The sequence below is a fragment of the Scyliorhinus torazame genome, chromosome 20 (genome assembly GCF_047496885.1).
Source record: "Scyliorhinus torazame isolate Kashiwa2021f chromosome 20, sScyTor2.1, whole genome shotgun sequence".
In the NCBI taxonomy this organism is placed as follows: Eukaryota; Metazoa; Chordata; class Chondrichthyes; order Carcharhiniformes; family Scyliorhinidae; genus Scyliorhinus; species Scyliorhinus torazame.
Genome location: NC_092726.1, coordinates 31,475,071 through 31,501,319, shown reverse-complemented (window position 1 = coordinate 31,501,319; position 26,249 = coordinate 31,475,071). Strand labels below are relative to the sequence as shown.

At 49.2% G+C, this 26,249-nt stretch overlaps 11 non-coding genes and 1 pseudogene across 11 annotated transcripts; 1 reads left to right on the top strand and 11 right to left on the bottom strand.

The window, feature by feature from the left end:
- The first annotated feature begins 2,657 nt into the window (after window positions 1–2,657).
- On the top strand, window positions 2,658–2,847 carry LOC140397843 (U2 spliceosomal RNA). Its single transcript, XR_011937268.1, has one exon. It is a non-coding gene; the product is annotated as a U2 spliceosomal RNA (small nuclear RNA).
- Window positions 2,848–6,096: 3,249 nt separating this feature from the next.
- LOC140397882 (U2 spliceosomal RNA) lies at window positions 6,097–6,287 on the bottom strand. Its single transcript, XR_011937305.1, has one exon. It is a non-coding gene; the product is annotated as a U2 spliceosomal RNA (small nuclear RNA).
- A 4,418-nt stretch (window positions 6,288–10,705) lies between these two features.
- LOC140397636 (U2 spliceosomal RNA) lies at window positions 10,706–10,896 on the bottom strand. Its single transcript, XR_011937069.1, has one exon. It is a non-coding gene; the product is annotated as a U2 spliceosomal RNA (small nuclear RNA).
- A 786-nt stretch (window positions 10,897–11,682) lies between these two features.
- Window positions 11,683–11,873, bottom strand: LOC140397779 (U2 spliceosomal RNA). The gene has a single exon (XR_011937208.1). It is a non-coding gene; the product is annotated as a U2 spliceosomal RNA (small nuclear RNA).
- Window positions 11,874–12,661: 788 nt separating this feature from the next.
- On the bottom strand, window positions 12,662–12,852 carry LOC140397622 (U2 spliceosomal RNA). Its single transcript, XR_011937055.1, has one exon. It is a non-coding gene; the product is annotated as a U2 spliceosomal RNA (small nuclear RNA).
- Window positions 12,853–13,637: 785 nt separating this feature from the next.
- On the bottom strand, window positions 13,638–13,818 carry LOC140397226 (U2 spliceosomal RNA; annotated as a pseudogene).
- Window positions 13,819–20,455: 6,637 nt separating this feature from the next.
- On the bottom strand, window positions 20,456–20,646 carry LOC140397753 (U2 spliceosomal RNA). Its single transcript, XR_011937182.1, has one exon. It is a non-coding gene; the product is annotated as a U2 spliceosomal RNA (small nuclear RNA).
- A 786-nt stretch (window positions 20,647–21,432) lies between these two features.
- On the bottom strand, window positions 21,433–21,623 carry LOC140397706 (U2 spliceosomal RNA). Its single transcript, XR_011937137.1, has one exon. It is a non-coding gene; the product is annotated as a U2 spliceosomal RNA (small nuclear RNA).
- Window positions 21,624–22,408: 785 nt separating this feature from the next.
- On the bottom strand, window positions 22,409–22,599 carry LOC140397655 (U2 spliceosomal RNA). The gene has a single exon (XR_011937088.1). It is a non-coding gene; the product is annotated as a U2 spliceosomal RNA (small nuclear RNA).
- Window positions 22,600–23,371: 772 nt separating this feature from the next.
- On the bottom strand, window positions 23,372–23,562 carry LOC140397670 (U2 spliceosomal RNA). The gene has a single exon (XR_011937103.1). It is a non-coding gene; the product is annotated as a U2 spliceosomal RNA (small nuclear RNA).
- A 785-nt stretch (window positions 23,563–24,347) lies between these two features.
- LOC140397604 (U2 spliceosomal RNA) lies at window positions 24,348–24,538 on the bottom strand. The gene has a single exon (XR_011937037.1). It is a non-coding gene; the product is annotated as a U2 spliceosomal RNA (small nuclear RNA).
- Window positions 24,539–25,323: 785 nt separating this feature from the next.
- LOC140397527 (U2 spliceosomal RNA) lies at window positions 25,324–25,514 on the bottom strand. The gene has a single exon (XR_011936962.1). It is a non-coding gene; the product is annotated as a U2 spliceosomal RNA (small nuclear RNA).
- Between the last annotated feature and the right edge of the window lie 735 nt (window positions 25,515–26,249).

Genomic DNA, 26,249 nt, shown 5'->3' with positions numbered 1-26,249 from the left:
CATCAAGCCATTACTTTAACGGTCATAACACTCTGTTATACACTCTTGCGTGTATGTTTCTGATACATCCGTTTTATTTCTACACCTTTCTGTTGTAACTCTGCCAATTTTCCTGAACTAAAAATATCCGCCTCATCCTCCACCTTTGTCAACCATCTGATCAAAAATCCTTTCTGATAATTGCACTTCAACTTCATCTTCACTCTCTGAATTCCCCTCCTGTCTTAACCTGTGACTTTGCGACCTTGTAACGACAGAATCCGGAAAAATACTTCGACACTTCAGTTGTCTGATTTTCCACTGGATTATCAACCACCGTGGGCATCACTCCCACCTGCGATTCAGCTATATCATTACCCAAGATAAACTGTATTCCTGGACAAGATAGTTTCTCTATTACTCCTACTACCACCTCACGCCTCTTCACTGGACTTTCCAACCTTACCTTATATAATTGAACACTACTCCTCTCACCCTGAATTCCACATATTACCACCTTTTCTGGCAGCATTCTTCCCAAACTACATAACTCCTCATCTCCTACCATTAAAGATTGATTAGCTCCCGTATCTCTTAAAATTGTGACTTCTTTACCTACTCCTCATGATACACATGAGTAACCTTTACCAACACAAGTAAATTCTTTAAATAGATCTGGCACCATTTGATCAATTACCTCTTGATCAGGTGTACAATCGTTTGCACCTCCTTCGCTTCATTTGGGCTTTCCTTTACCACTTTAACGACCCCCACTGTCTTACCACATCTTACCCCTGTTTTACCACATCAGCCTTCCCAGCGCTTTTCTTCAAGCACCAACACTGTGACTTTACATGGCCTAGTTTATTACAGTGAAAACATTTGAACCTTTTCAAGTCTCTTCCACCCTCCTGGATTTTTACTCTGAGGTACACTCTCCTTATTATATCCCATCACATCACCTTTACTTTTACCACTTGAGTATTTCTCATGTCCCCAGTTTCTATCCCTCACAGGCTGAAACTGATGTCGGAAACCAAGCTTTGATTTATGAACTAATTCATAATCATCTGCCATTTTGCTGCTAATCTCGCAATTTTAACCCTCTGTTCTTGCACATGAGTGCTTACTGCATCAGGAATTCAATTTTAAACTCCTCCAAAAGTATAATTTCTCTGAGAGCTTTGTACGTTTGGTCTATTTTCAAATCCCTTATCCACCTATCAAAATTAATTTGTTTGAGCCTTTCAAACTCCATGTATGTATGACCAAATTCTTTCTTTAATTTTCTAAACCTTTGTCAGTGAGCTTCGTGCCCGAGTTCATATGCACCTACGATGGATTTTGTCACCTCCTCATACGTCCCAGATACCTCCTGCGGTAGTGATGCAAACACTTCACTGGCTCTACCTTCCAGCTTTGTTTGAATCAGTAATACCCACATGTCCTGTGGCCATTTTATTTGTTTTGCCACCTTCTCAAATTAAATGAAAAAGGCTTCTACCTCCTTCTCGTCAAACCTTGGCAATGCTTGGACATATTAAAAAACTATTCCACCAAGCCTTCAACTTTGACGCTCTTTCTCACTATCCTCATCACTATCATCCAACTGTACGTTTCCCTTTGCGTCTACCAATTTTAACTGACTGTCATGTTTCATGGCTCTTTTCTGAAGTTCAAACTCTCTCTCTTTATTTTTCCCCCTGATCTGTATCTCCCTTTCTCTTTGTTCTGCTGGGGCTATTCTTCCTTTTCTACTTTATTCTCTCGCTTTTTCTATTTCTTCTCTCTCTCTCATTCATTTCCGTCTCTCTCCCTTTCTTATTCCTCTCTATCTCTTTCTTTCTCCCTTTCTTTTTCCTACAGCAAACTAAAGGCATTTAATCAGTGCCCTACAGTAAATCAAATGTACAGAAACAGTGCCCAGAATAAATCCAAAGTATTTAAACAGTGCACTGCAGTAAATCAAATATAATTAAATAGCGCACAACAGTCCATCAATTGTATTTAAACAGTGCCCTCGAGTCAATTAAATGCATTTCAACAGTGCCCGACTGTAAATCAAATGCATTTAATCAGTGCCCTAAGTTAAATCAAATGTATTTAAACAATGCCCTGCAGTAAACCAAGCACATATTTGGACTGTGGGAGGAAAACAGAGAACCCAGAGGAAACCGTGTCAGAGAAAGTGCAAACTCCACATGGACAGACATCCGAGGCTGGAATTGAACCTGGGTTGCTGGCGCGCTGAGGCAAGCGTGCAAACTACTGTGACACCGGATTGCAGCCTCCTGGACTCTGCACTGCACAGATTCACCGTGTAGAACAATCTCTGGGGTCTCTGACAGCCTCTTTTTTGTTTTACAATGAAATACACAGTTCTTAAAATTTAGAGTAGTCAATAATTTTTCCAATTTATGGTGGCTAATCCACCTACCTCTCACATCTTTGAGTTGTGGGGTGAGACTCACGCAGAACCGGGGAGAATGTGCAAACTCCACGCGGCCAGTGACCCGGGGCCGGGGTCGCAATGTGGACTGGGAACTTCAGGAAATTAGGAGAGCAAAAACGGTACATGAAAGTATACAGGCAGGTAAAATGAACGAACGTCCTAAGTAATTTTACCAGCTCATTAAGGGTAAAAGGATAACTCGGGAAATAGCCGGAAAACATGGGCTATCGCTTCTCGGCCTTTTGGTTCAGATCAAGTGTAGTATCTGTTCTTATCAGTTTAATATCTGGTATGTCCCCTTCGGGGGACCGAATATTAAATTGATTTTTGGGACACGGAGATGGTTCAGGGGCTTTCTTGCTCCGCTCCAGGCATCAACCTGGTCTTGCAATGTTTCCAGGAATGGTGCCTTCACCCCGCTCTGGGCACAAATAGTGCAAAAGCAGAAAATGGCGCAAAACCTGGCTTCCCCTCTTCTGTCTTGTCCAGTTGTCTCATCCTGACCAATTAAAAAAATTTCAGGCTCCAGAGCATTGCTAGCTTTTCTGCTGGCGGGTGCTTCGCGCACTAATGTCGTGAGCCTAAGGGCTCGCGGACTTGCGGCAGCCAGGCTCCGTTTTCAGCTGATATGCCAAACAGATATCCTGCTGCTTTTTACAGGCCACTCACCCTCACCCTCGGATGCCGACTTGCCTTCTCCTCACTTCAGTTACCACATCCCTTCATCCTGCACAACGGGGAAGTGTGGCGACAGACTGAGCGGCATCCTGATTTGGATGTAGGTATACCTTCACGGCGTCTCTTTTCGTTCTCGTGACTCCACGACCAACACGCCAGGGTGGAGCTCAGGGAGACTAGACATTGCCCCCTGTTGGATTCCGCCAGTACTCGCTGCTTGCACGGATTGCCCTTTGTTCGGCAAAGGTGGAGATTTCTTCGACTCCCTCCGTTGGGTGTCACTGGGACTTCACAGCGTCTCCATTTAATCTGGTGACGACAGGGGGCGGCTTGCCAGACGATGTCTTCCTGTTGTGTTTTACTGGTTCTGCATGCACAGACTGCACCGTGCTCGGCCAAGCTGGAGGTCTCTTGACCAACAGTGACCGTAGACTAAAAGTTCCAAAGCACAGTCGAGCGCAGCAAGGTGCTCCTGAAAGTCGGTGGACAAGAGCCATAGCCGGAAAATATTGGCGATCGCTTCTCGGCCTTTTGCCTGAGATCAAGTGTAGTCTCATTTAATCGTTGGAAGCTGAGGATCTCGATGACGATCGTGGATTGGAGAACTCGGAGGAATTGAAGTCGTCAAAGAGGAAACGTTTGGAGCCCGGCTGCTATTGGTGGATCTACGCCGAAACAGTTCAGACCCAACGTACGAGCTATGGATGCAGCTGCATCCCGACCACCAGGCTGGGGAGTGCGAAACACTGTCCGAGTCACAGTGTAGAAAACGGAAGGAGAGTCACCTTTGGATCGGATACTCTTCGTGAAGCGGGTGCTGCTCGAGTGTTGTGGGTTTAAAGCAACAGAAATATTCTGCTTGCAAAACTTCCCCAAGAATGGTTTCTTTGATGTCACCTTCAAGAGCGTCGCAGCGTGCATCAAATTCTTGAACGTCTTCTAGGAAAAAGGTAACCAGAGTCCCCTGTCGATCCTGACTGCGGAGCCTCTGTTTACGCTACCGGCACAGCGAAATCGGGTTGTTACACTGCACACGTACAAACCCCACGTCCCTGTGTCTGATGTGCTCACGTTCCTCGCCAGGTACGCTGAACTGAAAGTGACAGCGTGCAAGTGAAAGACACCTTCGGCATCTGGACAAGTGAGCACCAGGTCAAGGTGACCCTAAGAACGGACAGCAACGGAGCCATCCTGCATCCCCCCTCAAATTTCGCCATTGGAGTAAATCGTGGCTACCTCTACTACGTGGGACAGCCACGAGTATGCCACGCCTGTGGCAAAACGGGGCATGTTGCCGCAAACTGCAGTGTGACCTTCTGCAAGAACTGCAGGCAGGAGGGACACATGACTAAGGACTGCAAGGAAGACAAGTGCTGCAACCTGTGTGGGGAGGCCGGCCATCTTTACAGGGCCTGCCCGAAACGCGGGGCGACATATGCACAGATCATCAGCAGCGGAGTCAAAAAGGCGACCAGAGAGGAGGTGCATACACCCTCCACCGAAAAAGACACCACGGTTCAGAATGAGGAAAAGCAACAGAAGGGCCCCCAACAAAAAGAGGAGGCCCCAGCACCTCCTGACAACCCAACCCCAGCCCCATCTGATGAGGAACACTCAATGGAAGAGGAAGAGGATGGGACAAAGAATAAAGAGCCCTGGGAAACCGTGAACAGGGACAAACGTAAGAGGAAACAAAAAAACAAACTGAAGAACCCCCTGAGGGGTAGTGGCAAAAAGCGACACCTCTCAGCCGGCGCACTTCGTGCCGACACCTCATCCGATGAGGGAAAACAGGACAAGAATCGGCCTTAGATAAAGAGGCAAAGCACCAACGTGGAACGGAAGGCACAGACCCCCCAGACCACCGACCGGGAAGAAAACAAGGTCACAGACCAACCCCCGATAGTAACGAGCAGCAACAACCCAGGTGAAGACCGGCCTGCAACCCCAACACCTACTGACTGCCACGACGAACCCCAGGGCTACACCACCCCCCCGTCCCCAATGCATCTGCATCAAAATCACGCGGCCAGTACGGACCAGAACAGTTTTCTCAGCCCTGCAACTGTGCTAAAGTTTGCGAGCACCACCGGCATGCTGGGGAACATTTAACAGCTGGAACAGCCAACTGTATAGACTCTGGACTCTTGAGACGGGTAAATCTATCTTTTTATAATGGGTTTAAAAATTGCATCCATAAATGTGCGAAGCATCAAAGATACTTCGCGGTGTGTAGCCACACTCAACTATTTGGCAAATGTAAAAGCTGACCTACTGTTCCTGCAGGAGTGCGGAATTCCGCACCTCAGCAACTACAGACGCTGGTCGAGCTGGTGGTCCCACGGGCCATCCGTCTGGTCAGGAGGAAACGACTGCCGCTCCTCCGGCCTGGGTATTCTGCTGCGGGGAGGCAACTTCACCATCTCCGACGTTAAGGAGGTGGTGGGCGGGCGCCTCCTCGTAGCAGACGTGAAATACAAAAACACCCCTCTCAGACTTATTAATGTGTACGCCCCGGCCGTAAAAAGTGAGCGGCTGGCAGTTCTTCAGCAACTCCCACTGCTGTTGGCCACCTCCAAGCCGGTCATCCTGGGTGCTGACTTCAACTGCATCATCGATGCGGCTGGACGATCCAGCAAAGCCGACAGCAAACTAGACGCTACGTCCAGACTCCTGATGGAAACGGTAAAAGACGCCAAGCTGCTCGACGTCTGCAGCAACCCTGCAGACGGCGCGCAGCGTAGATACACATGGTCACGGCCAGACGGGTCCGTCCGCTCCAGGATAGACTTCTTTTTTGTGTCCCGAGCTTTCACGGTCAGGTCCACCGACGTAACGCCGGTGTTCTTCTCTGACCACTGCCTCCTACTGGCCGACTGCCACCTGCAGGAAGACCAGGGGTAGGATGAGACAACTGGACAAGAGAGAAGAGGGGAAGCCAGGTTTTGCGCCATTTTCTGCTTTTGCACTATTTGTACCCAAAGCGGGGTGAAGGCACCATTGCTGGAAACATTGCAAGACCAGGTTGATGCCTGGAGCGGAGCAAGAAAGCCCCTGAACCATCTCCGTGTCCCAAAAATCAATTTAATATTCGGTCCCCCGATAAGGGACATACCAGATATTAAACTGATAAGAACAGATACTACACTTGATCTGAACCAAAAGGCCGAGAAGCGATAGCCCATGTTTTCCGGCTATTTCCCTAGTTATCCTTTTACCCTTAATGAGCTGGTAAAATTAATTAGGACGTTCGTTCATTTTACCTGCCTGTATGCTTTCATGTACCGTTTTTGCTCTCCTAATTACCAGTGTGGATAGGAAGGCAGAATTGTCCTTCTAAAGTTCACCAGCTTCTTCAATATAGGACAGTCTGCTGGATAGGAAAACAATTATTCTTCCTGAGTCTTGCTGGATATGGTATTGTGGAAAGTCCGGTGGATCGGGACACTAACTAAGGTGGGATTTATGCAGTCGAGCAATTGGGGGCAGAGGATCTATCCATTTCTATCATTAAAAAAAAATCTTTATGACGTTGAAGACTTGTTTAAATTCCCCATAACCTCCTGCGCTCCAGAAAGACGAATCCCAGCTTCTACACACAACTGGGTTGCAGGACAGCCACATCCATCGTCACAGCGATGTGTGGGGCGGGCGGGACCATGGGGAACGAGGGCTCACCACTGCGCTATCCTTCTCCCAGTTTTACTGGTGCTTCCAGTCCCATTTTCAGCCTGTCTCACAACTGGCGTGTCCCGTCCATCGATGAACTGTTTCATCCCTAAGCTGAGGGCTTGTAGGTAAATAGCCCCCGGTAGAAGGTCTCAAATGCCTCGTAGACACTTTTTGGCTCTGCCACTGGGTTCGGTCTGCTGCTTCTAATCTGAGCTATTACCCCCGTGGCTGCCTGCTTTCTCAGCTGGCGAACCAGCAGTGGTTGGCTTTATCTCCGTGTTCGTAAAGGGTCTCCCGTACCTGGCGGAGTTGCTGCAATGCTTCCCTCGTGGAGAGCAGATCAAAGACCATTTGTAGCTTTTTCCCCTCCGCCAGGAGTTCCTTTGTCGGGATCTCAGAGTATCGCCTGTCTACCTCCAGTATGGAGTCCACAACTGTCGCCTAGCCGCCCTCTCTACCTTGTCTCTACGTGCGTTCTTGGCCATGATATCACCCCTGATCACAGCCTTCGTGGCCTCCCAGTGCGTGAAGGGCGGGACTTCCCCATTCTAGTTATTAACAATATAGTCATCTGTGGCCTGTGATATTTTCTTGCACAAAGCCTTATGGGCATGTCGGGCCATGTCCAACCTCCATGTGGGGGGCGGGGTAGCAGGCATTGAGCAAAAACGTATTAATCTGGCTGCATATTAATATGGAACCATATTGATATGGAACAGCATTAATGTGGCTGGATATTAATATGGAACATTATTCATATGGAGCAGTATTAATATGGCTGCATATTAACTTGGAACCGTATTAATATGGAATAGTATTAATATGGCTGAATATCAATATGGAACAGCACTATTATGGAACAGTATTAATATGGAACCATATCTTCACAGCTCCAGGGTCCCAGATTTGATTCCGAGCTTGGGTCACTCTCTTTGCGGAGCCTGCATGTTCTCCCGGTGTCTGCGTGCATTTCCTGCGGGTGCTCCGGTTTCCTCCCACAAGGCGCGAAAGACGTGCTTGTTAGGTGAATTGGACATTCTGAATTCTCCCTCTGTGTACCCGAACAGGCGCCAGAATGTGGCGACGAAGGGCTTTTCACAGTAACTTCGTTGTTGTGTTAATGTAAGACTACTTGTGACAAAGATAATTATTATTAATATGGAATGTGGCTGGATGTTAATATGGAACTGTATTACTGTGGAACAGTGTTAATATAGCCGGCTTTTAAAATGGCCAGATATTAATATGGAACAGTACTAATATGGAACAGTGTTAACATGGCTGGATATTAATATGGAACAGTAATCATATAGAACAGTATTAATATGGAACACTACTAATATTGAAAAGTTATAATATGAGCGAGTATTAAAATGGAACAATGTTTATATGCTGGACATAAATATATAACAGTACTCATTTGCAATGGTCTTAAAATGAAGCAGCACGAATATGGAACAGTATTAATATGGAACAGTATTAATGTGGAAGAGTATTAATATGGAACAGTATTAATATGGAGCCGTTTTAATATGGCTGCATATTAAAATGGAGCAGAATTAATATGCTGGATAGAAATATGGAACAGTATTATTTTGGCTGGATCCCGTTCAGTTTCTGGAAGGGCATATACTGGCCTCGGGAAAGGTGTGTTTTAGGTCTCCAAAGCAATTCGCTTTACATAAACATGTTTAATGTTTAAAAACATGATTTATTATCGGGCACATTTTAAGTCCGATTACAGTAGGGCACTTTTAATTGGTGTGTTACTGTAAGGCTCTGTTTAAATAAGGTCCGTTTGACTGTAGGGCACTGTTTAAATACATTTGATTGACTATAGGGCACTGTTTCAATGCATTTGGTTTACTGTAGGGCACTGTATAAATGCATTTGATTTAACGTAGAACAATGTTTAAATGCTTTTGATTCACAGGAGGGCAATGTTTAAATGCATTTGAGTATCGGGCACTATTTAAATGCAATTAGTTTACTGTAGGGAACAAAATGCATTTGATTTACTGTTGGGCACTGTTTAAATGCATTTGATTTACTGTAGGGCACTGTTTAAATGCATTTGATTTACTGTAGGGCACTGTTTAAATGCATTTGATTTACTGTGGTGCACTGTTTAAAAGTATTTGTTTTACTCTTGCGCAGTGTTTAAACGCATTTGATTGACTGTCGGGGCACTGTTTAAATACATTTGATTCATTGTCGGCACTGTTTAAATGCATTTAATTTACTATAAAGAACTGTTTAAATACATTTGGCACCGTTTAGATATAATTGATTTATTTTAGGCCACTGTTCAAATGCATTTGATTTACTGTAGGGCACTGTTTAAATGCATTTAATTGACTCGAGGGCAATGTTTAAATGCATTTGATGGACTGTTGTGCGCTTTTTAATTATATTTGATTTACTGCAGTACACTGTTTAAATGCTTAGGATTTATTCTGGGGCACTGTTTAAATACATTTGATGGACTGTTGTGCGCTATTTAATTATATTTTATTCACTGCAGTACACTGTTTAAATACTTTGGATGTATTCTGGGGCACTGTTTAAATACATTTGATTTACTGTCGGGCAGTTTAAATGCATTTGATTTACTGCAGGGCACTGTTTAAATGCCTTTAGTTTGCTGCCGGGCACTGTTTAAATGCACTTGACTTACTGGAGGGCATTGTTTCAATGCGTTTGATTTCGTGTCGGACACTGTGTAAACGCATTTAATTTATTCCAAGGCGCAAATTTAAATACTTTTGATTTACTGTCAGGCACTGTTTAAATGCAATTAATTTACTATAAATCACGATTTAATATATTTGGCTCACTGGAGGGCACTGTTTGAATGCATTTGATTTACTTCATGGCACTTTTTAAATGCATTTAGTTTCCGGTAGGGCACTGTTTAAACGCATTTGATTTATTGCAGCGCCTGTTTAAATACATTTGATTTACTGTGTCACTGTTTAAATGCATTTCATTTACTGTACGGCACTATTTAAATACATTTGATTTACTAGAAAGCACTGTTCAAAAACGTTTGGTTTACTGTAGGGCATTGTTTGAATGCATTTGATTTAACTTAGGGCACTGTTTAAATGCACTTGATTCACAATCGGGCACTGTTGAAATGCATTTAATTGACTCGAGGGCACTGTTTAAATACAATTGATGGACTGTTGTGCGCTATTGCTGCGCTCGACTGTGCTTTGGAACTTTCAGTCTACGCTCACTGTTGGTCAAGAGACATCCAGCTTGGCCGAGCACGGTGGAGTCTGAGCGTGCAGAACCAAGTAAAACACAACAGGAAGACATCGTCTGGCAAGCCGTCCCCTGTCGCCACCAGATGAAATGGAGACGCTGTGAAGGCCAGTGACACCCAACGGAGGGAGTCGAAGAAATCTCCACCTTTGCCGAACAAAGGGCAATCCGTGCAAGCAGCAAGTACTGGCGGTATCCAACAGGGGGCAATGTCTAGTCTCCCTGAGCTCCACCCTAGCGTGTTGGTCGTGGACTCAGGAGAACGAAAAGAGACGCCGTGAAGGTATACCTACATCCAAAGAGGATGCCGTTCAGTCTGTCGCCATACTTCCCCGTTGTGCAGGATGAAGGGATGTGGTAACTGAAGTGCGGAGAAGGCAAGTCGGCATCCGAGGGTGAGGGTGAGTGGCCTGTAAAAAGCAGCAGGAAATCTGTGCGGCATATCAGCTTAAAACGGAGCCTGGCTGCCGAAAGTCCTCGAGTCCATCGGCTCGCAACATTAGTGCACGAAGCTCCCGCCAGCAGAAAAGCTAGCAATGCTTTGGAGCTTGAAATGCCTTAAATTGGTCAGGATGAGGCAACTGGACAACAGAGAAAAGGGATAGGAAGGTTTTGCGGCATTTTCAGCTTTTATACATTTTCGCCCCAAAGCGGGGTGAAGGCACCATTCCTGGAAGCACTGCAAGACCAGGTTGATGCGTGGAGCGGAAGGAGCAAGCCCCTGAACCATCTCCGAGTTCTAAAAATCAATTTAATATTCGGTCCCCAGATTGAGGACATATCAGATATTAAACTGATAAGAACAGATACTACACTTGATCTGAGCCAAAAGGCCGAGAAGCGATAGCCCATATTTTCCGGAAATGGCTCTTGTCCTCCTCATCCACCGACATTCAGGTGCACCTTGCTGCGCTCGACTGTGCTTTGGAACTTTTAGTCTACGCTCACTGTTGGTCAAGAAACCTCCAGCTTGGCCGAGCACGGTGGAGTCTGTGCATGCAGAAACAGTAAAACACAACACGAAGACATCGTCTGGCAAGCCGCCCCCTGTCGTCACCAGATGAAATGGAGACGCTGTGTAGGCACAGTGACACCCAACGGAGGGAGTCGAAGTAATCTCCACCTTTGCCGAACAAAGGGCAATCCGTGCAAGCAGCAAGTACTGGCGGAATCCAACAGAGGGCAATGTCTAGTCTCCCTGAACTCCACCCTGGCGTGTTGGTCGTGGAGTCAGGAGAACGAAAAGAGACGCCGTGAAGGTGTACCTACATCCAAACAGGATGCCGTTCAGTCTGTCGCCACACTTCCCCGTTGTGCAGGATGAAGGGATGTGGTAACTGAAGTGCGGAGTAGGCAAGTCGGCATCCAAGTGTGAAGGTGAGTGGCCTGTAAAAAGCAGCAGGAAAACTGTGTGGCATATCAGCTGAAAACGGAGCCTGGCTGCCGCAAGTCCGCGACTCCATCGGCTCGCAACATTCGTGCACGAAGCTCCCGCCAGCAGAAAAGCTAGCAATGCTTTGGAGCCTGAAAAGCCTTAAATTGGTCAGGATGAGACAACTGGACAAGAGCGAAAAGGGGAAGCCAGGTTTTGCGGCATTTTCTGCTTTTATACATGTTGCGCCCCAAAGCTGGGAGAGGGCACCATTCCTGAAAGCACTGCAAGATCAGGTTGATGCGTGGAGCGGAAGGAGCAAACCCCTGAACCATCTCCGAGTCCTAAAAATCAATTTAATATTCGGTCCCCAGATTGAGGACCCATCAGATATTAAACTGATAAGAACAGATACTACCCTTGATCTGAGCCAAAAAGCCGAGAAGCGATCGCCCATATTTTCCGGCAATGGCTCTTGTCCTCCTCTTCCACCGACATTCAGGTGCACCTTGCTGCGCTCGACTGTGCTTTGGAACTTTTAGTCTACGCTCACTGTTGGTCAAGAAACCTCCAGCTTGGCCGAGCACGGTGGAGTCTGTGCATGCAGAACCAGTAAAACACAACACGAAGACATCATCTGGCAAGCCGTCCCCTGACGTCACCAGATGAAATGGAGACGCTGTGAAGGCCCAGTGACACCCAACAGAGGGAGTCGAAGTCATCTCCACCTTTGCCGAACAAAGGGCAATCCGTGCAAACAGCAACTACTGGCGGAATCCAACAGAGGGCAATGTCTAGTCTCCCTGAGCTCCACGCTGGCGTGTTGGTCGTGGAGTCAGGTGAACTAAAAGAGACGCCGTGAATGTATACCTACATCCAAACAGGATGCCGTTCAGTCTGTCGCCACACTTCCCCGTTGTGCAGGATGAAGGGATGTGGTTACTGAGGTGAGGAGTAGGCAAGTCGGCATCCGAGTGTGAAGGTGAGTGGCCTGTAAAAAGCAGCAGGAAATCGGTGTGGCATATCAGCTGAAAACGGAGCCTGGCTGCCGCAAGTCCGCGAGTCCATCGGCTCGCAACATTCGTGCACGAAGCTCCCGCCAGCAGAAAAGCTAGCAATGCTTTGGAGCCTGAAAGGCCTTAAATTGGTCAGGATGAGACAACTAGACAAGAGAGAAAAGGGTAAGCCAGGTTTTGCGGCATTTTCTGCTTTTATACATTTTGCACCCCAAAGCGGAGAGAGAGAGCACCATTCCTGGAAGCACTGCAAGACCAGGTTGATGAGTGGAGCGGAAGGAGCAAGCCCCTGAACCATCTCCGAGTCCTAAAAATCAATTTAATATTCGGTCCCCAGATTGAGGACATATCATATATTAAACTGATAAGAACAGATACTACACTTGATCTGAGCCAAAAGGCCGAGAAGCGATAGCCCATATTTTCCGGCAATGGCTCTTGTCCTCCTCATCCACCGACATTCAGGTGCACCTTGCTGCGCTCGACTGTGCTTTGGAACTTTTAGTCTACGCTCACTGTTGGTCAAGAGACATCCAGCTTGGCCGAGCACGGTGGAGTCTGTGCATGCAGAACCAGTAAACACAACACGAAGACATCGTCTGGCAAGCCGTCCCCTGTCGTCACCAGATGAAATGGAGACGCTGTGAAGGCCCAGTGACACCCAACGGAGGGAGTCGAAGTAATCTCCACCTTTGCCGAACAAAGGGCAATCCGTGCAAGCAGCAAGTACTAGCGGAATCCAACAGAGGGCAATGTCTAGTCTCCCTGAGCTCCACCCTGGCGTGTTGGTCGTGGAGTCAGGAGAACGAAAAGAGACGCCGTGAAGGTGTACCTACATCCAAACAGGATGCCGTTCAGTCTGTCGCCACACTTCCCCGTTGTGCAGGATGAAGGGATGTGGTAACTGAAGTGAGGAGAAGGCAAGTCGGCATCCGAGTGTGAAGGTGAGTGGCCTGTAAAAAGCAGCAGGAAATCTGTGTGGCATATCAGCTGAAAACGGAGCCTGGCTGCCGCAAGTCCGCGAGTCCATCGGCTCGCAACATTCGTGCACGAAGCTCCCGCCAGCAGAAAAGCTAGCAATGCTTTGGAGCCTGAAAGGCCTTAAATTGGTCAGGATGAGACAACTGGACAAGAGAGAAAAGGGGAAGCAAGGTTTTGCGGCATTTTCTGCTTTTATACATTTTGCGCCCCAAAGCGGGGAGAGGGCACCATTCCTGGAAGCACTGCAAGACCAGGTTGACGCGTGGAGCGGAAGGAGCAAGCCCCTGAACCATCTCCGAGTCCTAAAAATCAATTTAATATTCGGTCCCCAGATTGAGGACATATCAGATATTAAACTGATAAGAACAAATTTTTTTTTTTTTTTTTCAAAAAAATATACTTTATTCATAAAAATTTATCATGAGCATTACAGAAACATTTCAAATTGTCTTGACTGTACATTTCCGGCAGGGTTACATGTTGCCTTGACTTTCTTTCATTCACTTTTGATATTGTCGTACACATATCACTCTTTACATTACAATTCCTTCTGAAATATTTACAGTGGCATGTTTGTTTTATACATTGGAGTGTTGGTTGCCCCGACCGAGGGGCTTTACACTGTTACCCGCCCCTCGGTGTACATTTGCTGGAAAGACTTTACACAGTGGTCTTTCCCCATTGCGCCTTGGCGGCAGCTGCCCCAAGCTTGAGTGCGTCCCTCAGCACGTAGTCCTGGACCTTGGAATGTGCCAGTCTGCAACACTCGGTCGAGGACAATTTTTTGCACTGGAAGATCAGCAAGTTTCGGGCAGACCGAAGAGCGTCTTTTACCCAGTTGATGTAAACTGATAAGAACAGATTTTTTTTTTTTTTTTTTTTATCAAAAAAAAATATACTTTATTCATAAAAATTTATCATGAGTATTACAGAAACATTTCAAATTGTCTTGACTGTACATTTCCGGCAGGGTTACATGTTGCCTTGACTTTCGTTCATTCAATTTTGATATTGTCGTACACATATCACTCTTTACATTACAATTCCTTCTTAAATATTTACAGTGGCATGTTTGTTTTATACATTGGAGTGTTGGTTGCCCAGACCGACGGGCTTTACACTGTTACGCGCCCCTCGGTGTACATTTGCTGGAAAGACTTTACACAGTGGTCTTTCCCCATTGCGCCTTGGCGGCAGCTGCCCCAAGCTTGAGTGCGTCCCTCAGCACGTAGTCCTGGACCTTGGAATGTGCCAGTCTGCAACACTCGGTCGAGGACAATTCTTTGCACTGGAAGATCAGCAAGTTTCGGGCAGACCAAAGAGCGTCTTTTACCGAGTTGATGACCTTCCAGCAGCAGTTGATATTTGTCTCGGTGTGTGTCCCTGGAAACAGTCCGTAGAGCACAGAGTCCTGTGTCACAGATCTGTTTGGGATAAACCTTGACAAATACCACTGCATCTCTCTCCAGACCTTCTTTGCAAAGGCACATTCCACAAGGAGGTGTGTGACCGTCTCATTTCCCCCACAGCCACTCCGAGGGCAGCGTGCATTGGTGCAGAGCCTTCGGGTGTGCATGAAGAATCTGACAGGGAGGGCCCTTCTCACCACCAGCCAAGCTAGGTCTTGGTGCTTGTTTGAATGTTCTGGTGATGAGGCGTTCTGCCAGATGACTCTGGCAGTCTGCTCAGGGAACCATCCAACGTCCTCCACGGTCTCTTTTTCCCTGAGGGCCTCGAGGACATTACGTGCTGACCACTGCTTCATTGCCTTGTGGTCAAAGGTGTTTTCCTTCAAAAACTTTTCCACAAAGGACAGGTGGTACGGTACGGTCCAACTACTTGGAGCGTTCCGCGGCAATGAGGCCAGGCCCATCCTTCGCAACACCGGGAACAGGTAGAACCTCAGTATGTAGTGACACTTGGTGTTTGCGTACTGGGGGTCCACGCTCAGCTTGATGCAGCTGGACACAAAGGTGGCCAACAGGATGAGGGAGGCGTTGGGTACGTTCCGCCCTCCCTTCTCCAGAGGTTTGTACATGGTGTCCCTTCGGACACGGTCCATCTTGGATCGCCAGATAAATTTGAAGATGGCCCGGGTGACTGCTGTGGCGTAGGGTCGGGTTATGGGCCAGACCTGCGCGACGTACAGTAGCACCGAGAGTACCTCACACCTGATGACCAGGGTTTTGCCCGCAATGGAGAGGGAGCGTTGCTCCCACCAGCCCAGTTTCTGTCTTACCTTTCCTATGCGCTCCTCCCAGTTTTTGGTGCACGCCCCAGCAGCTCCGAACCATATCCCCAGCACCTTCAGGTAATCGGACCTGACAGTGAAGGGGACAAAGGACCGGTCGGCCCAGTTCCCAAAGAACATGGCCTCGCTCTTGCCCCGGTTTACCTTGGCTCCAGAGGCCAGTTCAAACTGGTCGCAGGTGGTCAAGAGCCTGCGTACAGACGCAGGATCCGAGCAGAAGACGGCAACGTCGTCCATGTACAGGGAGGCCTTGACTTGCATGCCTCCACTGCCTGGGATCGTCACTCCTCTTATACCCGGATCCCTCCTGATGGACTCGGCAAAAGGTTCTATGCAGCACACAAAAAGGGCAGAGGAGAGAGGGCAGCCCTGCCTGACTCCAGATCTGATCTGGAACTTTTCTGATTCCCACCCATTGATTGAGACTGCGCTATAGATGTTTGTGTAGAGCAGTTTGATCCAATTGCGAATTCCCTCCCCAAACCCCATTTTGGAGAGCACATCCATCATGTAGGTGTGCGATATTCTGTCAAAAGCCTTCTCCTGGTCAAGGCTGATGAGGCAAGTGTCCACCCCCCTGTCCTGCACGTAGGCGATCGTATCCCTGAGTAGCGCGAGGCTATCAGAGATCTTCCTGCCGTGTACAGCACAGGTCTGGTCAGGGTGGATCACCGACTCCAGAGCAGACCTGACCCGATTGGCGATGACCTTTGCTAGAATTTTGTAGTCCACATTCAACAGTGAAATGGGTCGCCAATTTCGAATTTCTTCCCTTTCCCCCTTCTGCTTGTAGATGAGGGTGATGATGCCTTTCCTCATGGACTCTGACATGCTGCCTTCCAGAAGCATACTCTCGTACACTTCCAGCAGGTCTGGGCCCATCCAGTCCCACAGAGCAGAATACAACTCAACCGGTAAGCCGTCGCTTCCGGGAGTTTTACTCGTCTCGAAGGACTTGGCGGCCTTTGTCAGCTCGTCCAGAGTTAGTGGTTTGTCCAGGTTTTCCAGCTCGCTGTCGCCTATGACCACCGTGATAGTCGACAGGAAGGTCTGGGAAACAGTGCTATCTGTTGGCTTCAGGTCATACAGTCCGGCATAAAAGGATTGGCTGATCCTCAGGATGTCAGACTGCGATGACTTTTCAGAGCCATCTTCTTCCTTCAGGCTGCTGATCACAGAGGTCTCTCTGTGCACCTTTTGGAAGAAGAAGCGTGAGCACTTTTTGTCCTGCTCCACGGAGCGGACTCTGGAACGGAAGATAACCTTGGAGGCCTCCGAGGTGTAGAGCGAGGCTTGCTGGCTCTTCACCTCTTGGAGATCCTCCTTGACATCCACCCCCATCGACTGCAGCTGGAGCAAATTTTGCATACTTTTCTGGAGCCTGGACATGACCCCTCGTCTCTCTCTCACCTTTTGAACGCCTTTGAGGATGAAAAACCTCTTGATATTCCCCTTGATTGCTTCCCACCAGAGATGTGGGGCCTCAAAGAGGGGTTTCACGGTTCTCCAACCTTTGTAATCCCTCCTGAGTTCCTCGATGTTCTCAGGGGTCAGCAGTTTTACATTTAGCTTCCACGTCCCCCTGCCTACCCCCTGGTCTTCCTGCAGGTGGCAGTCGGCCAGTAGGAGACAGTGGTCAGAGAAGAACACCGGCGTTACGTCGGTGGACCTGACCGTGAAAGCTCGGGACACAAAAAAGAAGTCTATCCTGGAGCGGACGGACCCGTCTGGCCGTGACCATGTGTATCTACGCTGCGCGCCGTCTGCAGGGTTGCTGCAGACGTCGAGCAGCTTGGCGTCTTTTACCGTTTCCATCAGGAGTCTGGACGTAGCGTCTAGTTTGCTGTCGGCTTTGCTGGATCGTCCAGCCGCATCGATGATGCAGTTGAAGTCACCACCCAGGATGACCGGCTTGGAGGTGGCCAACAGCAGTAGGAGTTGCTGAAGAACTGCCAGCCGCTCACTTTTTACGGCCGGGGCGTACACATTAATAAGTCTGAGAGGGGTGTTTTTGTATTTCACGTCTGCTACGAGGAGGCGCCCGCCCACCTCCTCCTTAACGTCGGAGATGGTGAAGTTGCCTCCCCGCCGCAGAATACCCAGGCCGGAGGAGCGGCAGTCGTTTCCTCCTGACCAGATGGATGGCCCGTGGGACCACCAGCTCGACCAGCGTCTGTAGTTGCTGAGGTGCGGAATTCCGCACTCCTGCAGGAACAGTAGGTCAGCTTTTACATTTGCCAAATAGTTGAGTGTGGCTACACACCGCGAAGTATCTTTGATGCTTCGCACATTTATGGATGCAATTTTTAAACCCATTATAAAAAGATAGATTTACCAGTCTCAAGAGTCCAGAGTCTATACAGTTGGCTGTTCCAGCTGTTGAATGTTCCCCAGCATGCCGGTGGTGCTCGCAAACTTTAGCACAGTTGCAGGGCTGAGAAAACTGTTCTGGTCCGTACTGGCCCCGTGATTTTGATGCAGATGCATTGGGGGGGGGGGGGTGTAGCCCTGGGGTTCGTCGTGGCAGTCAGTAGGTGTTGGGGTTGCAGGCCGGTCTTCACCTGGGTTGTTTCTGCTCGTTGCTATCGGGGGTTGGTCTGTGACCTTGTTTTCTTCCCGGTCGGTGGTCTGGGGGGTCTGTGCCTCCCGTTCCACGTTGGTGCTTTGCCTCTTTATCTGAGGTCGATTCTTGTCCTGTTTTCCCTCATCGGATGAGGTGTCGGCACTAAGTGCGCCGGCTGAGAGGTGTCGCTTTTTGCCACTACCCCTCAGGGGGTTCTTCAGTTTGTTTTTTTGTTTTCTCTTTCGTTTGTCCCTGTTCACGGTTTCCCAGGGCTCTTTATTCTTTGTCCCATCCTCTTCCTCTTCCATTGAGTGTTCCTCATCAGATGGGGCTGGGGTTGGGTTGTCAGGAGGTGCTGGGGCCTCCTCTTTTTGTTGGGGGCCCTTCTTTTGCTTTTCCTCATTCTGAACCGTGGTGTCTTTTTCGGTGGAGGGTGTATGCACCTCCTCTCTGGTCGCCTTTTTGACTCCGCTGCTGATGATCTGTGCATATGTCGCCCCGCGTTTCGGGCAGGCCCTGTAAAGATGGCCGGCCTCCCCACACAGGTTGCAGCACTTGTCTTCCTTGCAGTCCTTAGTCATGTGTCCCTCCTGCCTGCAGTTCCTGCAGAAGGTCACACTGCAGTTTGCGGCAACATGCCCCGTTTTGCCACAGATGTGGCATACTCGTGGCTGTCCCACGTAGTAGAGGTAGCCACGATTTACTCCAATAGCGAAATTGGAGGGGGGATGCAGGATGGCTCCGTTGCTGTCCGTTCTTAGGGTCACCTTGACCTGGTGCTCACTTGTCCAGATGCCGAAGGTGTCTTTCACTTGCACGCTGTCACTTTTCAGCTCAGCGTACCTGGCGAGGAACGTGAGCACATCAGACACAGGGACGTGGGGTTTGTACGTGTGCAGTGTAACAACCCGATTTCGCTCTGCCGGTAGCGTAAACAGAGGCTCCGCAGTCAGGATCGACAGGGGACTCTGGTTACCTTTTTCCTTGAAGACATTCAAGAATTTGATGCACGCTGCGACGCTCTTGAAGGTGACATCAAAGAAACCATTCTTGGGGAAGTTTTGCAAGCAGAAGATATCTGTTGCTTTAAACCCACAACACTCGAGCAGCACCCTCTTCACGAAGTGTTTCCGGTCCAAAGGTGACTCTCCCTCCGTTTTCTTTACTGTGACTCGGACAGTGTTTCGCATTCCCCAGCCTGGTGGTCGGGATGCAGCTGCATCCATAGCTCGTACGTTGGGTGTGAAACTGTATCGGTGTTAGGCCTAAACCCGACGTTTAGGCCAGCATGTAGATCCACCAATAGCAGCCAAGCTCCAAACGTTTCCTCTTTGAGGACTTCAATCCCTCCGAGTTCTCCAATCCACAACGAAATCCTCAGCTTCTCTCGATCAAATGAGACTACACTTGATCTGAGTCAAAAGGCCGAGAAGCGATAACCCATATTTTCCGGCAATGGCTCTTGTCCTCCTCATCCACCGACATTCAGGTGCACCTTGCTGCGCTCGACTGTGCTTTGGAACTTTTAGTCTACGCTCACTGTTGGTCAAGAGACATCCAGCTTGGCCGAGCACGGTGGAGTCTGTGCATGCAGAACCAGTAAACACAACACGAAGACATCGTCTGGCAAGCCATCCCCTGTCGTAACCAGATGAAATGGAGACGCTGTGAAGGCCCAGTGACACCCAACGGAGGGAGTCGAAGTCATCTCCACCTTTGCCGAACAAAGGTCAATCCGTGCAAGCAGCAAGTACTGGCGGAATCCAACAGAGGGCAATGTCTAGTCTCCCTGAGCTCCACCCTGGCGTGTTGGTCGTGGAGTCAGGAGAACTAAAAGAGACGCCGTGAAGGTATACCTACATCCAAACAGGATGCCGTTCAGTCTGTCGCAACAGTATCCCGTTGTGCAGGATGAAGGGATGTGGTAACTGAAGTGAGGAGAAGGCAAGTCGGCATCCGAGGGTGAGGGTGAGTGGCCTGTAAAAAGCAGCAGGAAATCTGTGCGGCATATCAGCTGAAAACGGAGCCTGGCTGCCGAAGGTCCTCGAGTCCATCGACTCGCAACATTAGTGCACGAAGCTCCCGCCAGCAGAAAAGCTAGCAATGCTTTGGAGCTTGAAATGCCTTAAATTGGTCAAGATGAGGCAACTGGACAACAGAGAAAAGGGGTAGGCAGGTTTTGCGGCATTTTCTGCTTTTATACATTTCCGCCCCAAAGCGGGGTGAAGGCACCATTCCTGGAAGCACTGCAAGCCCAGGTTGATGCGTGGAGCGGAAGGAGCAAGCCCCTGAACCATCTCCGAGTCCTAAAAATCAATTTAATATTCGGTCTCCATATTGAGGAAATATCAGATATTAAACTGATAAGAACAGATACTACACTTGATCTGAGCTAAAAGGCCGAGAAGCGATAGCCCATATTTTCCGGCAATGGCTCTTGTCCTCCTCATCCACCGATATTCAGGTGCACCTTGCTGCGCTCGACTGTGCTTTGGAACTTTTAGTCTACGCTCACTGTTGGTCAAGAAACCTCCAGCTTGGCCGAGCACGGTGGAGTCTGTGCATGCAGAACCAGTAAAACACAACACGAAGACATCGTCTGGCAAGCCGTCCCCTGTCGTCACCAGATGAAATGGAGACGCTGTGAAGGCCCAGTGACACCCAACGGAGGGAGTGGAAGAAATCTCCACCTTTGCCGAACAAAGGACAATCCGTGCAAGCAGCAAGTACTGGCGGTATCCAACAGGGGGCAATGTCTAGTCTCCCTGAGCTCCACCCTAGCGTGTTGGTCGTGGAGTCAGGAGAACGAAAAGAGACGCCGTGAAGGTATACCTACATCCAAAGAGAATGCCGTTCAGTCTGTCGCCACACTTCCCCGTTGTGCAGGATGAAGGGATGTGGTAACTGAAGTGAGGAGAAGGCAAGTCGGCATCCGAGTGTGAAGGTGAGTGGCCTGTAAAGAGCAGCAGGAAATCTGTGTGGCATATCAGCTGAAAACGGAGCCTGGCTGCCGCAAGTCCGCGAGTCCATCGGCTCACAACATTCGTGCACGAAGCCCCCGCCAGCAGAAAAGCTAGCAATGCTTTGGAGCCTGAAAGGCCTTAAATTGGTCAGGATGAGACAACTGGACAAGAGAGGAAAGGGTAAGCCAGGTTTTGCGGCATTTTCTGCTTTTATACATTTTGCGCCCCAAAGCGGGGAGAGGGCACCATTCCTGGATGCACTGCAAGACCAGGTTCATGCGTGGAGCGGAAGGAGCAAGCCCCTGAACCATCTCCGAGTCCTAAAAATCAATTTAATATTCGGTCCCCAGATTGAGGACATATCAGATATTAAACTGATAAGAACAGATACTACACTTGATCTGAGTCAAAAGGCCGAGAAGCGATAGCCCATATTTTCCGGCAATGGCTCTTGTCCTCCTCTTCCACCGACATTCAGGTGCACCTTGCTGCGCTCGACTGTGCTTTGAAACTTTTAGTCTACGCTCACTGTTGGTCAAGAGACATCCAGCTTGGCCGAGCACGGTGGAGTCTGTGCATGCAGAACCAGTAAACACAACACAAAGACATCGTCTGGCAAGCCGTCCCCTGTCGTCACCAGATGAAATGGAGACGCTGTGAAGGCCCAGTGACACCCAACGGAGGGAGTCGAAGTAATCTCCACCTTTGTCGAACAAAGGGCAATCCGTGCAAGCAGCAAGTACAGGCGGAATCCAACAGAGGGCAATGTCTAGTCTCCCTGAGCTCCACCCTGGCGTGTTGGTCGTGGAGTCAGGAGAACGAAAAGAGACGCCGTGAAGGTGTACCTACATCCAAACAGGATGCCGTTCAGTCTGTCGCCACACTTCCCCGTTGTGCAGGATGAAGGGATGTGGTAACTGAAGTGAGGAGAAGGCAAGTCGGCATCCGAGTGTGAAGGTGAGTGGCCTGTAAAAAGCAGCAGGAAATCTGCGTGGCATATCAGCTGAAAACGGAACCTGGCTGCCGCAAGTCCGCGAGTCCATCGGCTCGCAACATTCGTGCACGAAGCTCCCGCCAGCAGAAAAGCTAGCAATGCTTTGGAGCCTGAAAGGCCTTAAATTGGTCAGGATGAGACAACTGGACAAGAGAGAAAAGGGGAAGCCAGGTTTTGCGGCATTTTCTGCTTTTATACACTTTGCGCCCCAAAGCGGGGTGAGGGCACCATCCCTGGAATCACTGCAAGACCAGGTTGATGCGTGGAGCGGGAAGAGCAAGCCCCTGAACCATCTCCAAGTCCTAAAAATCAATTTAATATTCGGTCCCCAGATTGAGGACACATCAGATATTAAACTGATAAGAACAGACACTACACTTGATCTGAGCCAAAAGGCCGAGAAGCGATAACCCATATTTTCCGGCAATGGCTCTTGTCCTCCTCATCCACCGACATTCAGGTGCACCTTGCTGCGCTCGACTGTGCTTTGGAACTTTTAGTCTACGCTCACTGTTGGTCAAGAGACATCCAGCTTGGCCGAGCACGGTGGAGTCTGTGCATGCAGAACCAGTAAACACAACAGGAAGACATCGTCTGGCAAGCCGTCCCCTGTCGTCACCAGATGAAATGGAGACGCTGTGAAGGCCCAGTGACACCCAACAGAGGGAGTCGAAGTCATCTCCACCTTTGCCGAACAAAGCGCAATCCGTGCAAACAGCAAGTACTGGCGGAATCCAACAGAGGGCAATGTCTAGTCTCCCTGAGCTCCACCCTGGCGTGTTGGTCGTGGAGTCAGGAGAACTAAAAGAGACGCTGTGAAGGTATACCTACATCCAAACAGGATGCCGTTCAGTCTGTCGCAACAGTATCCCGTTGTGCAGGATGAAGGGATGTGGTAACTGAAGTGAGGAGAAGGCAAGTCGGCATCCGAGGGTGAGGGTGAGTGGCCTGTAAAAAGCAGCAGGAAATCTGTGCGGCATATCAGCTGAAAACGGAGCCTGGCTGCCGAAAGTCCTCGAGTCCATCGACTCGCAACATTACTGCACGAAGCTCACGCCAGCAAAAAAGCTAGCAATGCTTTGGAGCTTGAAATGCCTTATATTGGTCAAGATGAGGCAACTGGACAACAGAGAAAAGGGGTAGGCATTTTCTGCTTTTATACATTTCCGCCCCAAAGCGGGGTGAAGGCACCATTCCTGGAAGCACTGCAAGCCCAGGTTGATGCGTGGAGCGGAAGGAGCAAGCCCCTGAACCATCTCCGAGTCCTAAAAATCAATTTAATATTCGGTCTCCATATTGAGGACATATCAGATATTAAACTGATAAAAACAGATACTACACTTGATCTGAGCCAAAAGGCCGAGAAGCGATAGCCCATATTTTCCGGCAATGGCTCTTGTCCTCCTCATCCACCGACATTCAGGTGCACCTTGCTGCGCTCGACTGTGCTTTGGAAATTTTAGTCTACGCTCACTGTTGGTCAAGAAACCTCCAGCTTGGCCGAGCACGGTGGAGTCTGTGCATGCAGAACCAGTAAAACACAACACGAAGACATCGTCTGGCAAGCCGTCCCCTGTCGTCACCAGATGAAATGGAGACGCTGTGAAGGCCAGTGACACCCAACGGAGGGAGTGGAAGAAATCTCCACCTTTGCCGAAAAAAGGACAATCCGTGCAAGCAGCAAGTACTGGCGGTATCCAACAGGGGGCAATGTCTAGTCTCCCTGAGCTCCACCCTAGCGTGTTGGTCGTGGAGTCAGGAGAACGAAAAGAGACGCCGTGAAGGTATACCTACATCCAAAGAGAATGCCGTTCAGTCTGTCGCCACACTTCCCCGTTGTGCAGGATGAAGGGATGTGGTAACTGAAGTGAGGAGAAGGCAAGTCGGCATCCGAGTGTGAAGGTGAGTGGCCTGTAAAGAGCAGCAGGAAATCTGTGTGGCATATCAGCTGAAAACGGAGCCTGGCTGCCGCAAGTCCGCGAGTCCATCGGCTCACAACATTCGTGCACGAAGCTCCCGCCAGCAGAAAAGCTAGCAATGCTTTGGAGCCTGAAAGGCCTTAAATTGGTCAGGATGAGACAACTGGACAAGAGAGAAAAAGGGAAGCCAGTTTTTGCGGCATTTTCTGCTTTTATACATTTTGCGCCCGAAAGCTGGGAGAGGGCACCATTCCTGGAAGCACTGCAAGACCAGGTTGATGCGTGGAGCGGAAAGAGCAAGCCCCTGAACCATCTCCGAGTCCTAAAAATCAATTTAATATTCGGTCCCCAGATTGAGGACATATCAGATATTAAACTGATAAGAACAGATACTACACTTGATCTGAGTCAAAAGGCCGAGAAGCGATAGCCCATATTTTCCGGCAATGGCTCTTGTCCTCCTCGTCCACCGACATTCAGGTGCACCTTGCTGCGCTCGACTGTGCTTTGGAACTTTTAGTCTACGCTCACTGTTGGTCAAGAGACATCCAGCTTGGCCGAGCACGGTGGAGTCTGTGCATGCAGAACCAGTAAACACAACACGAAGACATCGTCTGGCAAGCCGTCCCCTGTCGTCACCAGATGAAATGGAGACGCTGTGAAGGCCCACTGACACCCAACGGAGGAAGTCGAAGTAATCTCCAACTTTGCCGAACAAAGGGCAATCCGTGCAAGCAGCAAGTACTGGCGGAATCCAACAGAGGGCAAAGTCTAGTCTCCCTGAGCTCCACCCTGGCGTGTTGGTCGTGGAGTCAGGAGAACGAAAAGAGACGCCGTGAAGGTGTACCTACATCCAAACAGGATGCCGTTCAGTCTGTCGCCACACTTCCCCGTTGTGCAGGATGAAGGGATGTGGTAACTGAAGTGAGGAGAAGGCAAGTCGGCATCCGAGGGTGTGGGTGAGTGGCCTGTAAAAAGCAGCAGGAAATCTGTGTGGCATATCAGCTGAAAACGGAGCCTGGCTGCCGCAAGTCCGCGAGTCCATCGGCTCGCAACATTCGTGCACGAAGCTACCGCCAGCAGAAAAGCTAGCAATGCTTAGGAGCCTGAAAGGCCTTAAATTGGTCAGGATGAGACAACTGGACAAGAGAGAAAAGGGGAAGCCAGGTTTTGCGGCATTTTCTGCTTTTATACGTTTTGCACCCCAAAGCGGGGAGAGGGCACCATTCCTGGAAGCACTGCAAGACCAGGTTGATGCGTGGAGCGGAAGGAGCAAGCCCCTGAACCATCTCCGAGTCCTAAAAATCAATTTAATATTCGGTCCCCAGATTGAGGGCATATCAGATATTAAACTGATAAGAACAGATACTACACTTGATCTGAGCCATAAGGCCGAGAAGCGATAGCCCATATTTTCCGGCAATGGCTCTTGTCCTCCTCGTCCACCGACATTCAGGTGCACCTTGCTGCGCTCGACTGTGCTTTGGAACTTTTAGTCTACGCTCACTCTTGGACAAGAGACATCCAGCTTGGCCGAGCACGGTGGAGTCTGAGCATGCAGAACCAGTAAAACACAACAGGAAGACATCGTCTGGCAAGCCGTCCCCTGTCGTCACCAGATGAAATGGAGACACTGTGAAGGCCCAGTGACACCCAACAGAGGGAGTCGAAGTCATCTCCACCTTTGCCGAACAAAGGGCAATCCGTGCAAACAGCAAGTACTGGCGGAATCCAACAGAGGGCAATGTCTAGTCTCCCTGAGCTCCACCCTGGCGTGTTGGTCGTGGAGTCAGGAGAACTAAAAGAGACGCCGTGAAGGTATACCTACATCCAAACAGGATGCCGTTCAGTCTGTCGCAACAGTATCCCGTTGTGCAGGATGAAGGGATGTGGTAACTGAAGTGAGGAGAAGGCAAGTCGGCATCCGAGGGTGAGGGTGAGTGGCCTGTAAAAAGCAGCAGGAAATCTGTGCGGCATATCAGCTGAAAACGGAGCCTGGCTGCCGAAAGTCCTCGAGTCCATCGACTCGCAACATTAGTGCACGAAGCTCCCGCCAGCAAAAAAGCTAGCAATGCTTTGGAGCTTGAAATGCTTTAAATTGGTCAAGATGAGGCAACTGGACAACAGAGAAAAGGGGTA